We start from the raw sequence: 14,707 nt of genomic DNA, 5'->3' as shown, positions 1-14,707 counted from the left end.
AAGATTTAAACCCCTTAAGAACAAGATTTACTCAAGAATTGCAATTATGATCTTTCAATTTTCGTCAATTCAAGTATTTTTAATCTAAGCCAAGATTCATCAAGTTCTTGCTAGCAGCTAGGGCACAAGATGTTTAATTTTATTTAAGTTCTGATTTCAAGTTTAATTTTATTTAAGTTCTGATTTCAAGTTTAAGATTAAGCTTAAGATCAAGATTCCCTTTAGATTTCACAAGTAAGATTTACAAATTCAAGAATTATATACCTATTCAAATATTATAATTTTTGAATTTAGTATAAGATTAAGATCAAAGACAAATCTCAAGAATTCATCAAGATTAAGATCAAGAACAAATCCCCAGAATTCATCAAGTTATTGACAGTAAAGTAAGTGATTATTTTTCAATTCTAAGTTGATAAGAATTTCCATTTCGACCTAATTCATTTTTGAAATAAGACTTGTAGTTTAATTTTGAGGATAGAGAAAAGTTATGTCGGAATGAAAGTTTCAGACGGAATTAGCTACTCCGTCTCAAACTTCTATTCTTAAGGTAGTGTCGTGTGAAATTAATCTATGGTATGGGACATTAGATTGGTTTTACATACCTACCCCAGACGTATCTATGTCTTCTATCTTTCACCAACGAGAGTGTTTGTATGTGGAAGGTACCTATGTGGTATGGGACACTTAGATCCCTTTTACATGCGTTCATTTGTTTGGTTTTATTTTATTTTTCAAAAAAATTGTTTGATGTGATGATCTCGTCTTCCACTTGTGCCATGAAGCCATCCACTCATTGATTGTACAACTGAGGACAGTTGATTCCCAATAGGGAGGACTGTTATGACCCATGTTATTTGAATAATAATGATGGTCATTTAAATTTGTATATATTTTTTATGATGCCTATTTCTCATCATGAACACGTTAGGATTGATTGATGTGATGTCAATTGATTGTTACTACTGACGTGGTTTATGTTTATGAGTTTAGGTGATGAGGTGTGCAAGGGTACCGATTTAGGTGTTGCACAGTGCGAGGGTACCGATTTAGGTGTCGCACGGATGGTGGATTGAGTCATGGCATGTGGACCGATCTCACAATATTTTGTGGCTGTATTATGGCATTTGATATTATTTTGACATCAGTGTGATGTGTGTGTGTGTGTACGCGTCAATTTATTGTACAGTGTGCGTACGAGCATTAGTTGATTTATTTTGTAATGTGCATATGTGCACAAGTTAGATTATTGAATTAGAAAAAAATAGTGCAAACCTTAGAAGGTTTGAGGACAAAGGTTAATTGAGGACAAAGGTTAATTGAGGCCAAAGGCTAATTAAATAGCAAAGTCCAAATATGGATGTATACTTTATTTTTGGCTTAAAGCCTGCTTTTTGGAATATATAAAAATACCCACGCGAGAAGAAGCCACTCACGTTGGGGGGGGAAGATTGCACCCAGTCTTGTGTTGCCTTGTATTGATGGTGATGTATTTCTTTCTCTTGCTCTATGTTTTGATATGTGCTTTAATTTTTAATTTAATTCAAGTAGTTGTTTTGATGTTTGATAATTTTTTGAGTCTTTTGATTATTCTCTTCAAGAAAATTAAAGGTCCGGTTGCAATAATGGGCTCACAAATTGATGGATTCTAGGCTAGGCTCTGATACCATGTTAAAATTACAACAATGTAATGAGCTATGGTGGATCAAAAGCTAGAATCAATATCATTAACAAAGAGATTAGATGATAATTAAGATGTGATTAGTGATCAATTAAGATATGATTAGTGAGCAATTAACTGATAGCTTAATGTAGGCATGGATAATCAAAAACTAGCAAATTCTCATTAGGCCAATGCCTCAATTCATAGAGTTTACATCCAAGCATCCAATCCCACTGATTTCTCCTTGATTCACTCCACCTCTTTTGCTTGATTCTCTCCACCTCTCCCAGAATATCTCCACACCTCCTAAATCTCCTCATGCTACCCTTTATTCTCTCCCAGTAGATGCTTCTCACCTTTTCACAGGTTCTCTCACATTTACAGATTATGTTTTACAGCCTCTTGCCCAAGGGCTTGTTCCCGCACACACCCTATTCACTTGTATATTTCAACATAGCAAACATGCTTCACTCCTCAACTAGAAGAGTTGCTTATCATGTTAGGAACGTCCAAAAGTTCCCTCAACCTTAGTAATAGCTTTGGTACCATCTCTTCCATAGTGGTTTCATGCACCACCCTTATTGCTCCTTCGCTTTGACGAAACCAACTTCTTGCAAAAGACAATCTTCAAGTGGGATTTGGATGTACCATTCTTCATTACATTGGCTTCATTGGTTGCATCTTCATGCTTCTCCAACCCTTTCTCATGGTAGACATGCTTCATGCGTACATGTCTCCTTCCAAATCATGCTAGCTTCTTTAGTCTAGCTGCCACATAGACTTGCACAAGGCTGCCACCCAATAGCTTATGCATGTGTTTCTCAATATGCTTCTTGCTTCCACCTGTCTCTTCATCATGATGCATAAATACATACACCAATGTGAACATTGATTTAGGAGAGGTCTTACCACTTGATTATCAACACAAGGGCAGTGTCTAACTCCATTACAATACGGTAGATGACTTCCATGCATATGAGCTCATCAAAAAACTTAGGATCAGATTTCATACTTCATGCGCCGATTTTGCTTGGTTTTAGCTCCATTACAATACGGTAGATGACTTCCATGCATATGAGCTCATCAAAAAACTTAGGATCAGATTTCATACTTCATGTGCCGATTTTGCTTGGTTTTAGAAATTGTGTATGCCTGGCACTTCTCAAGCAAGAACGGCACAAAAAATTTCTTCCTCCGCTTGACTCGAGCTTAAAAGAAATGTGGGAAAAAAACCTTTGTACAATCGTTGACAAAAAAATTTGAAGACCTTTGAGATCTTGAGATCTTGTGCCTGTGGTGCCCTTGGCAAAAAACTTTGATGGCAATCTAAAGGTTTAAAAGAACCTTGGAGAAAGGATTTGAAAGAAAGGTTTTAAAACAAAACCAAAGAAAGGATTGTTTAGATACTCTCTTTTTTTTTTTGGGGGGCAATTGCGATGTTCAGATCATTGTGCGCTGCGACGCCTTGCTCTGTAGATGTTGTTTGGCGCTGCCAGGCAATGTACAAGGCATGCTTTGTTGCAGATGAAGATGCAACGTCGACGGACGGAAACAGCAGCAACGATAGACGGCTACAGGGATGAACGGACGGCGACGGATGGAACGTAGTGACGGATAACGCATGGAAGGCAACGGCTTTTGCGTTTTGGATGCTTCGTTGATGTGCCTATTTCTGCTACTGCCGTTGAAGCCAAGCCTAAGATTGTAGAAGGATTACTTCGGACCTTGCATAGAAACCATACTAGCTGGACGATCAAAACGGCAGTGGGCGACGGATGTTGGAGGTTCGACGGACGGACGACGCTGACGGAGAGCGACCGATGGAAATGCTGGGCTACGTTTTTTTGATGACTTGCTTCATCCTCCTCTCTTTTTTGTGGATCTAAGGAGACGGCTTAGAAGGTCACTCCCCTACATGTTCTTCACTGTTCCCTATCTCTTCTTCACCGCTCCAATGCTTCAAAGAGAATCATTGACGAAAAACATAGACGGAAAAAAACACATGGATGGAACAACTTTTTCTTTTTCTTTTTCCTCTTCCTCTTCTTCTTCTCCTTCTTGCCAATTTGCCAATGATGGTTGTCTTCTTCTTCTTCTTCCAAGCTTCAAGAACTTGTTGATGATGACGGAATCTCCTCTTTGATGAATGCTCTTTTGTTGCCTTCCTTCTTGACGCCTTTTTTCTTCTCACCTTCTTCTACCACCGTCCTTCTTGTGATGAGGATGTGAATGGCTTATGATAGTGAAAGAGAAAGAAAAGGGGATTGAAGGGGAACTTAGCCTTTGCAAGGCTTTGATACCATGTCAAAATAATGGGGAGTATGCACAACGAAAGCAATAGTTGATGGCATGATAAAGCAACATATATGAGAGAGAGAGAGAGAGAGAGAGAGAGAGAGAGAGAACATAAGATGTATAGAAAGCTTCTATAGTACCTTCTATTTCAGCCACTCCAAAGTTGGCTCGACTTTCACCCTCATGTGTTGGTTGTGTTGTGTTACAAAAAGTAAAGTCACCTGCCCTTTATATAGGGTTCACCAAGGACTAGGGTTGGGCCAACCCTAAATCCCTTTTCCACCCACATGTCCACTTTATTTGGGGTGTGTTCACACCTACATGACCTCTTTCTCTCACCCTTTATCACCTGTACATCATATATTTCAACACTTCCAGAAGAACAGAAGAGTGCCATAAGTACAGACAGGACCAAGTCCCAACTAAATCAAGTGCTAAGGAAGCACCAAAGCTGATCTGGAGAAGGAAACAAGTTCAACCAAGAAAACAAGGGAGCGCAACACTGTTAATGTCATCCACCAAGGAGGAAAAGCTGAACCAAGATGTGGACCAGGGTAAGAGAGACGTGCACTCACATGCACAGGAAATAAAACAGGTTCATCAAGATTCGATGGACACACTCCTCCACTAGATGAAGGAAAAAATCAAAAGTTCTCACTCATCACAACTTAAACGGTTGTAACAACACATACCCATAGGCTCCAAAATATAGCATTGGTTTCCATGGCACTAAAAGGAAGGAGGATGATTAGGGGTACCCAGCTCCAACAACTGGGTACAAGGTAAAGGGGTGATGCCATGAAACATGTTCATTCGTTTCACGTGTACACTTCTACTCCTCACATCCACAAGCATTCAGACAACTCACGGGAATATTATGTTCCAATATCATAGCCTGGAGTGTTTGAAGATCTTAGAAAATACAAATGTCAAGAACAAGCCGGAGAAGGTACACCTTGGCAGAATGCCAGAGATCCTCCCCCGTACCATCAACCCGACACCATGTGCAAAATTTTTGAAGACTTATGACAAAAATGCCAAAAGGGGTACAGTCACAAAGGCGGATGGGTCCACTGAGCATGTCCTCATCATAGAGGAAATGATACGGGAATCTTTGCAGTTACCCCACCCATACCGACACATGTCCATACCATCAATTAGATGCCCATGGAGGATATGCTGGAGAGGGTTTCCTTCAACTCAAATGGAGTGGAATACGAGAATATAAGGGATGAAATAGATGAGAAATCTTGTGGAGAAATGTCAATGCTCTGCAAGTAAAGCTAGTGGACATGTATAACAGGGTCCCTCTCAATCGCATAGTGAATGTCAATGAGTAAAAATAGGAGGACTGGGCATGGTATATCCACCGCCCGCGAGATGGAGAATTACCTCAAGTCACACCAATCCAAGGTGTGCAATCCATATCTCCTAATGAAAATACTTAGTCATGCAGCGAATCTTCCCATTCCCCAAGGCACTCAGAAGGTAGGGGTACCTCAAACTAAACGATCCATGGAGCCCTCTACACTCATTTCAGAAGAGCTGTAATAGGGATAGGCGGTCCTGAAGGAAACGAAGGAGCTAATTGAAGAGCTGACGGCTGGTAAGAAATGAAAGAAAGATAAAATGATGTGCGGCATCCTCCCAACAATTAGAATCTGAAACATAGCATATGGAAGAAGAGGTAGCATAGGACATCGCATCTTTTTAACATTTTTTGGAGAAAAAGGAAGCAAAAGATAAAGAGAATATCGTTTCACAACAAGAGGAATTCCAGAGTCAACACACACAGCAAACACCACCTTCCAGCCCTACTCAAATGGCATTCACAAACCTTCACCACTCTGCAACTCCGTAATCTCATATCAGCCCACCTCCACGACGGAGATTGGTGCAACACAGGCTCCAGCAACACAAGTGCCACAAACAGATGAGGGCGAAAGGAATGAAGAAGCCACCTCAACACACCCAGAAACTCAAGAACCTCACGAAGTTGAGAAGAGGGAGAGAAATGACGAGACCCCAAGTCCCAGTAAGCGAAGGCGAGTGGAAGCTGAGGGAACAATAGAAGAAGGATCCTTCTTTCATAATCTCGATACTCATCGATTCCTTGAAGATACCATGGAAGGCCTAGATACGCTGCTAGTGCACCAAACAGAAGGCTCAGCCTCCACAAGTGTAGATCTTTGGACCGAAGACCAAAGGGTACGGAGAAGTCACTTGCTTACCACTCACATGCTACATGACAGAAATGTTGCACTATGGAAATAGGTCCAGGAGTCCGCTGACCAAGTGAAAGCGCTTAAGGAGCAAAAAGTCGGCGGATGCCACACACAAAGAAGTGATCCTAAAGAGCTTAAAGGCAGCCAAGGAACAGGAGGCAAGGCTGCAGACCTTGGAAGGCAATAACAGATTCGTCAACAAGACCATACTCCATACCACCAAAGAGAATGAGGAGCTCAAGGCAAGATTAGAACAAACCAAGGTACAACTGCAAAAGGAAGTGGCATATACAAAGGAGAAGGAAGCGCAATATACACAACATCTAGAGGAAGCACGTGCCACGTCCAAGAAGAGGAAGATGGATATACAGGACAGATCAACACACTCACTGAAGACATTGCTAAAGCAGAATAGAGAGTGGTAAGCCTTCAAATAGAAAGAGAGAAAATGAGCAAAGCACATGCGTAGAAACTGAAAGCCCTCAATGAGGTGATCACTGCAAAGTCCCTAGAAATAGATCAAATGCTGGTTACACGTGCTTGAGCATATACACTAGCAATTGACTACAAGCTAAAGCTTGGCAAAGAAGTGGTAAAGGCAACTTGAAGAGGCTAATGTTCAAGCTACATCTTCCAGGATTGCAAAACAGAGGAAGTTGCAAGAAGATATGCAAAGCTGGCTGCTACTCGGGGTGTGCGAGAAGCAGCCATCTCCACACGTCACCACCAAAGACTCCAGAATACAAGTTCTAGATCACCAACTCACCCTCCAACAACAACGAATTAAACAACCAGATTAATTACGCCAACTCATTGAACGTGCCTCGGTGATAGGTTTGTTGCCAGTAACTCCTCGGGTCCCTCCTCAAACTCTAACATTGTTTTTATCTACAGTAACCCTCTCTCTTCTTCAATATGAAATTAACTTAACCGAAGACCTTAGTTTAGGAGACCTAACCCTAATTCATCAAAACACAGAAAGGGATGAAGACCCCACCATAATAATGGGAATCCTACATGGGGATATAGTTCTAACTGATCCAGCTGATATTTTCTTTTGTCCCTTACATCCCATAGTGTAAACCTTCGTATTTGGTGCCAGGTGCTGCAATAGTGTCGATAAACTCAACCTATTTCTACCAGATGATATCCCAATGACATCGGCCAACTACGAGGTTGTTGCACAAAGCTATTGATGGGTTATTAGCCATGGCTGGACTAAAGTATATAATATCCATCAACATCTAAACCTCTCCGAATCCACATCATATCATCCTTTTGGTATTATAAAACTTTATTGAAATATCCATAAACATTTGGAGGCTATGCTCACTAATATGATTTTTAATTTTGATAAAGAGCATATAGAATATCCTAATATAACCACCAATGATATAAGTGACCTCCAAGAATTTATGAAAACTAACATTGCCAGTAAGTTATTAAATCCCTTTCCTAATGTATCTCCAACTAACAATACTGAGGCCGATTGTATCTTCTCTCTCTTTTCTTCTATCCCCACTGATTTTTCCACCAGCACTCTCGCCCCCCGAGGAGATGTCAGTGCCAACTCTATCTCCACCATGGCTGATCGATGAGGTATGCGACCATCACCCTCAAGATGATATCCAAGCTTTTACTGATGCAAATATTCTCGAGTCTCTGTCAGCTATACAGAGTATGAGGGCTTCATCTGTGTAGGCAACCCACTCTTGAAGCCAAAACTCATGTTCAAGGTGCTGATGCAAATCACACCACTTGAGCCTACCAGAAGAATCCTGCCGGATGCATACTCAAACATGGAGTCACGGCGGAGGCAGCCTTACGTTCCATACCCTCTCCGAGCCCCAATGCCAGAATTAGAGGAGCTTTTACCGATGAAAGAAGAAGGGACATTGTGGGAGAATGTGGCTCATTACACCAAGCTGGCCAATCCGCACTTGGCTGACCTGATGGACATAAGAATTGTCACATTCCACGGGATTCGCATGTCTGCTACAACTTCCCTCACTTCTCGGCATCCACATTCCAAGATATAACAAGTCAACAATAGCAATTACTCACATGAATATGAGCATGGCGCAGAATTCCAGATCCAGATATAGTAGCTACTGTGAGATTCATGAAGTTGATCGTCGTTCTCATCGATCAACCAAAGTAAAGGCATGATGGATTTGAAGGCGGAGCATCTTTGCTTTGACATGAACAGAGCCCAGACATGGTCGACACCGGGTTCTGGAAGTCCCACTCAGCATTCTGAAGAACCCTTGAAAAGCTTCAATCCTGTCGAAACTTCTATAGACACAAGTTTGGTGACCAGGTCTTTCGACCTAGGTGTAAAGGTTCTGAGGACAGAACTTACATCAAGTTGGGGGGATGTTAATCCCATTTTGGATTATAAAGATGCTCCTCCGATTGAGGACATTAATAAGTGTTATGTAAAGGCACTATAAAAGCTGAACATTTTGAGATATTGGCTGCCCAAGGCCTTAGTAAGTTATGGGCGTCCAAGTGTAAATAAGGGCCAGTTGTATAAAAGGCAAATTCTCATAATGAAAGGACACAATTCCCCTTTGTGCTATGAGAGCTCTTGCTTTGTCTTGTGAGAGAGAGAGAGAGAGAGAGAGAGAGAGAGAGAGAGAGAGAGAGAGAGAGTGTGTGTACTCTAGTGCACGTGTTGAAATATACAAGTGAATAGGGTGTGTGTGGGAACAAGCTCTTGGATAGAGGCTGTAAAAGAGGAGATGTAATTGTGAAAGAACCTGTGAAAAGGTTAGAAGAATCTACTGGGAGAGAATAATGGGTAGCATGAGGGAATTTAGGAGTGTGGAGTTATTCTGGGAGATAATCAGGGAAAAGAGAAGAGGTGGAGAGAATCAGGCAAGAGGTGGAGATATTCAGGGAGTGAATCATGGAGAAATCAATGGGATTTGATGCTTGATGTAAACACTATAAATTGAGGCATAGCCCTAATGAGAATTTGCTGGTTTTTGAGTATCCATGCCTACATTAATCTATCTGCTAATTATTCACTAATTACGTCTTAATCATTTCTTAATCACTTTGTTAATCATGTTGATTCTAGTGTATGATCCACCATAGCTCATCATTCAGCTCAAATTTCAACATGGTATCAGAGCCATGCCTAGAATCAACCAGATTTATGAGCCCATTAGTGAATTAATTAGGATTAGTAAAATAATTAGCAAAAAATCAATTTTTTAGTAAGCTTTCACTCTTCCCCTTCACCCCCAGCCAGTGGAGGGTCTCTAGCATCTAGCACAGTTAAAATTAGGTCTTGTGCTTCTACCACAAGCTAGCTAACCTCATTGGCCTCAAGCCCATCTATTCCACGCATCAAACCGCCGACGGCAGCAGCAGATTTTCGCAAATTTCCAGGCGCCGTTTTTCTGAAGTAGAATGAAGATTTCTCCAAGCTCAATTCAAATGTCTTCAATTCCTCTTAGTCCAAGGTGTAATCAAGCATGCTCTACAAGCTGGTGAAGACAGAAATCAATTTCATCAAGTCTACAGAGAGATCAAAGCTCTTCATCAAATCTGCAGGTGACTTTGGTAAAACAGAGATTAAGCTTTCATTATTTGGTCAAATCTTGTGTTTCTTGGCTTAATCCTCTACTAGACTCATTGCTATTGATGCCTTTGAAAGCATTTGAGCTCATTTGAAGTGGAAGGCACCAGATCTGAGCTCCCCGCATACTCTGTTTTCTGCACACAAATCAGAGCATTAATTTGCTAATCAGTGATTAATCAGTGCTAATCACTGTATTTTGGTGCAATTGAGGGTTCAAATTAACCATTAGGTATCTAATACAGATCCCTATAACTTCAGATTTCAAATCGGAGTTGGTTTGATACTCCAACCATCCCGTACAAATTGGTTACCCTTAATTTAGTGTAATTTCTGGGAAAATTGTGCTGATAAAAATTGTGAAAATCATCATTTTGCATTTAACCCTTGGTTAATGCCTATAAATCTCACTCAAAATCAAGATTATTCACAGCCAGAGTTGCATTTGGAATGTGCATGAGAATGAATGCTATACGCATTATGTATTGGGCACATTTTATCAGTGTAAAAATGGGAACAGACACTGCCCTTGTCCAGATTAAGGCAAGAGGTAAGACCTCCCGCATAAATTTGGGTTTGCATTGCATAATGATACAAAATAAACATAAAAAGCCCAAAGGAACTGTCAGCAAAACATTGAAACATGTTGCTCACATGGAGCAAAATGACCTGACGGACGAGCTCATGGCCCCAGCCATGAAAGAAGAAGAATATCTCTTCCCAAGAAGAGGATCCACACCGAGAAGAAGACCTGAAGGAAGACATGGACACGAGAAGAGAAGCTGCCACAAGAAGAGAAGCTACCCCGAGAAGACTGGAAGAAGAGACGGACGCGTGGAGAGATGCTGCCACGAGAAGAAGACTGAAGACAAGAGAAGATGTGAGGCTCCAAAGAGTGAGGAGCCATGTAAAAATCTCTGAGAGAGAGAGAGAGAGAGCCCACAACCCAATGTAACCTGCCCCAATAAAGTAAAACCACCTCTGAGCCACCGATGATGTAGGCCACGTGGTAGATGTATGTGTGAGCACTTTAGTCAAGGTCGCGGGCACTTATAGTAGCCTTGGACACATAGAGAGAGAGAGTGTCAAGGACTATGGAGTTTAGGGACTTGAGGCACTGGTCACGGACTGTCAAGTAAGAGAAAGAAACTTGATACAGGGTCCAGGTGTGCTGAGATAACTTGAGGGGAGGAGTAGACACTGGTCGCGGACTTCCAAGTAAAAGGGAGGCAAACTTGGTATAGGGTCTAGGTGTACTAGGATTATTCACTTGAGGAGAGGTGTTGAAATATACAAGTGAATAGGGTGTGTGTGGGAACAAGCTCTTGGATAGAGGCTGTAAAAGAGGAGATGTAATTGTGAAAGAACCTGTGAAAAGGTTAGAAGAATCTACTGGGAGAGAATAATGGGTAGCATGAGGGAATTTAGGAGTGTGGAGTTATTCTGGGAGATAATCAGGGAAAAGAGAAGAGGTGGAGAGAATCAGGCAAGAGGTGGAGATATTCAGGGAGTGAATCATGGAGAAATCAATGGGATTTGATGCTTGATGTAAACACTATAAATTGAGGCATAGCCCTAATGAGAATTTGCTGGTTTTTGAGTATCCATGCCTACATTAATCTATCTGCTAATTATTCACTAATTACGTCTTAATCATTTCTTAATCACTTTGTTAATCATGTTGATTCTAGTGTATGATCCACCATAGCTCATCATTCAGCTCAAATTTCAACAGCACGTTCCTCTTCTATGCATGTGTGTGTGGAAGAATGAGAGGTAGATTGCCATGAGAGCGACTGCGGTGATAGCGTGGAGGTGGAGATTGGAGGAGTAGAGTTTCCAAAAGCGAGCTTGGGGAGCCTCAAGGGACATTGGCCGCTTTTTACAATCATGTTTGACTCATGGTTAGATACAAATAAGTTGGTGAAATTTGGTGATGCCCAAGTTAATGATGATACGAAAGCACATAATGTGAATGACGAGACGAGATTGTATGCATTCATAACTTATCATAATGAACCATGAATAAGTATCTTTTCAAAGGTGCATATGAATGCATGCACATCAGGCCCATAAATGCAAAACCTCTTTCTCCCATGAGAACAGCCTCTTAGAAGAGAGAAGATTTTCTTTAAACCTTCACATTTTTTTTAAATAACTTTTTTTAAATCGGCAGCTACACGTCTACTGTCAAGGCCTGCTGCTTCCTTATCTTATCAGTTTCGTTGCTGTTAGGTGGCGGGTGTGATGAGACGGCTCTATTGCCTGGTGTCTGGCGACGACGACTGCCTGGTGGTGTTGTCTGCTAAGTGGGTGATGGTGCAGCCTAATTTGTTGATGCAAGTCACCGTGTGGAGCTCAACGGTGGGGTAGATAATCGAACAGTTTGTTCTACTTTGAAGATACAGCGCTGCGGTTGCCTTGTTGTCGTCATGTGCCTGCTATTTGTTGTGCTCTTGCTCAATATTCTGACCACGGTGCTGCTCACAGGCTCACTGTGCGCTTCTTTTCTCTACTGATGGGCTATTGTGCTGCTCCTACTGGCTACCTGACGGGGCGGCTCTCTCTTATGGCTTGCAACGGCCTCTCTATTGAATCTTGTCATCGTTGTTGGTCACCGTCACACCCTATAGAATGAGTTGGTAGCCCTCCTTTTTCTTCTTATGTGGTGGCAAGCAGAGCTCTTCTTAACAAAGCATGTAGCTATGTGTGTTGGGCGTTGTTAATTTTGAAGGCTAGCATCAATTTACAAGCTTTAATGCAAGCTCTTTGTAGACAACGACGAAGCCTATGCTTGTTACTTGTTATCTACCAAGCTTGGGAGAAAACCCTAAATAGAAATGATAATCACTCTCTAACTACAAAGAAAAATAAACCTTATCCTTAATCACTCTCTAACTCAGCTTCCTAATCACACCATAAGTCTAATGCACTACCATGGCTCTGATACCATGTTGAGAAATAGGGATCGTGCTCACCTTATGACAAGACATTGACCTAATTATTAACTAATCCTATACTAATCACATAACTATTTATTAACTAAACTTACACTAATCACATCACTAATCTAAGGTGGATAGAAATCAAAGAAACTCATAATGAGTGTGTGCTAATTAAGATGCACTCAAGTACAATTAGACACCAAGATGAATTAGCTTGGATACATAAAAGGACTTGAGATAAGTGCAAGTGATCTATTTCATCGTTTGAGATGTCTCCTTTTATATGAGGAGAGTACATGTTGGCTTTTCTCTTGCATGATGTGGAATTCTTGTCACATTCTCTCTAGCTCTCATGTCACCTCAAACCTCAACATAGTTCGTATGTTTAATGACATATTAGGCATATTGTGGCATGAAGTAATTAACAAAAAAAATAAAGCGTATTAATGTTGGTATAAAAAGATTCGCTAGAAATTAAATTTGAACTTTGTTGGAATATCTTGGAGACGACTAACAGTAAATGGTGGTTTCAATTGCCATCAAATCTATTTGTTGTAGCGTGCAAAGTTCTTTGCCATACTCACTTCCCGTATTACCACCCCAACTGGTTCCTCTTGGAACCGCACTAGTACACTAGTACTTGATGACATTGCTAGTGGGCTTGGAGAGTCCAAAACACGAGAAGAGCAATGAGTTATATGAGCAATATAATTCCTTTGGGCACTCTTCAGGATGCAAAGATTAAGACCTTCATGTTAAGATTCCAACACATATTCATGGTGATGGATTTTCAGAGAAGAGAGTCATACTACACAATGATCCTCGGAAGGTCTTACATGATAGAAGCAAGGCTAATTCATGGCTAGGAAACCATTCATATTTATAAGGCAATCAATCCTTGAAAATAACATTTTCCAATTTGTAAACCGCTAGTTGAATTTTATATTGGAGCTAAACTTGCATCTTGTAAGTTTTATGTGACCCCCGTAGAGGTACAATGAAAGAGCGTATTATCTTTGGGAGAGAATGGATAGCACTTCCACTGATTGTGTAGTCAATCCCACTGATTGTGTAGTCAATCCCACTGATTGTGTAGTCAGTTGGCAGAAAAGAACCGTGACATCCAAGCTTTCCCATGGAATGGTTACCATACCCTTGGTGTGGATGAGTGAACCCACACCATGATCGACATCCAAATCCTCGTCCTCCACTTACAGCCCATTACCTCAAGTAACCCCTAAAACTCAACACTCCTTGCGCCTCGCCATGTCAACCACCCCCTCAAACCACTATGGAGTTCCAAAACCTCTGCAGTGAAGAGACAAAGACCACCCCCAAACCTCAACCTCAACAACCCTTCAAGGAGGTCACCAAGGAGTGCGTACCCAAGATTACCCTAGCTAACCAAGGAAAGTACACTGCCCAAGCAAAGACATGGCCCCACCATAGTGGAGATCTGCCAAGTGGGAGCGTGAAGCAATAGAGTTTTATCCACATCCTGAGCTCTGCTGTCAAGATGTTAGAAGCTCAAGGCTTCTACAATGAAAAACCTTCCATTTGGGTCCCAAAAGTCTCACAGACAGCACCCTGATCTCCAAAGTCAAAGAGAGTTAGGGGGGGCGATCTTAGTGCCCAATTCAAGCCCAGCAGCCAACATTATGTTGCGTCCCAACCAGGCTGCTAGAAGCATAAGGCTTCTAGGAGAAGGGAACCCCTATATTTGGGTTCCAAAGTCAAGGAAACCTACACCACAAGCGTCTATACCATGCCATCAATGCTACCGACACCACCTTCAAAGAAGTCAGAAGAGTTTGTGGACTCCCAGCAATAAGAGACAACACCTTGCCCATGTATAGTGACCTACCCCTCCATGTTTCCATCAATGAAGAGCTACTTGAAGAGTCACCCATGGTGCCAAACCCCAAAGAGAACCGTGCACACACTTTTGTGGCACTACCAAGCAACCCAAGAGCTAAAAAAGATCACCACG

Source organism: Cibotium barometz, chromosome 53 (genome assembly GCF_041138505.1).
Source record: "Cibotium barometz isolate CiBa-2024 chromosome 53, ASM4113850v1, whole genome shotgun sequence".
Lineage (NCBI taxonomy): Eukaryota > Viridiplantae > Streptophyta > Polypodiopsida > Cyatheales > Cibotiaceae > Cibotium > Cibotium barometz.
Note: the sequence above shows the minus strand (reverse complement) of the source record.